Source organism: Opisthorchis viverrini (genome assembly GCF_000715545.1).
Source record: "Opisthorchis viverrini unplaced genomic scaffold opera_v5_204, whole genome shotgun sequence".
In the NCBI taxonomy this organism is placed as follows: domain Eukaryota; kingdom Metazoa; phylum Platyhelminthes; class Trematoda; order Opisthorchiida; family Opisthorchiidae; genus Opisthorchis; species Opisthorchis viverrini.
Genome location: NW_008751860.1, coordinates 953734 through 954787, shown reverse-complemented (window position 1 = coordinate 954787; position 1054 = coordinate 953734).

Genomic DNA, 1054 nt, shown 5'->3' with positions numbered 1-1054 from the left:
CAAGCACAGCGTATTGGCTTTGACTGAGTAAACACAGATTCCATTCGCTTAGGTGTGCTAGCGTCACAAACTTCGTAAGAGATTGGTCGGTACGACCCCCAAGAAGGTATATATCCTACAGTCTGTCTGTGGGAACCCACCGCGTAAACCTGTTTTAAGGATGCTGCTCATCTCTGCCATCTTTATATTCACCTTTCTAGTGTCAGGTAAGTGAAAACCGCATTCATTAAATCTGAAACGCGTACAAACCTTCCCATCTATCTGTCCTCTTACACTCTCCAACTTCATCCATTGAACTTTACAGAAAATATGGCAAAAGTAGATGAAACTGGAGAAATCGAATGCTACACTTGCACAAACTGTCAGCTTCCGATTGATGACAGCACGCCAATAATGGGGAATTGTGGTAAATGTGAGGTATGACAGGGAAATTTGCCTGCTAATTTTTTTTTGGAACTTGATTTTGTTTCAGACATTACACTGAAGTCATTAATTCAGTGTTGTCATCGTATGCTCCCATCTGCTAGTAATATGAATAGCCATTTTCAGGCAAGCTGATATCACATCATACTGGAAAGACATCCAATTATTCGGGATTGCCTGATACAGTTGGCAAGCTGGGTGGATGACATGGTTCAAGGCATGGTTGTACGTAAGCCGCAACACTGCCAAAGTGCCCACACACAGAGAGACAGGAGACTGATCGAGGTCTACAGCCAAACATTTTGGCTGAAAGCCTGGCCATAGGACGGCGGTGTTTTGCGGGAAATGCAAATACATTGCCGATTTTACGGAAGAAGTCAACACTAATGTTCCAGCGCCCAACCTGGTGGACCACGAGATTGGGTCCTTCAGACCGCCAACCATCAACCAATCTGATTGCCACGCGGACGCCCCCGAGTATGACTCAGACGGTGGCGGAGTTATGAAAACCGTCACACCGCGGTAGAGTACAGTCCCTTCGTGACACACTGCAGTTATAAACCCACGGCCTTGGAGGTCACTGACTACATATGTTCTCGAAGGCATCACTGGCTTCTCATCCCGATGACCT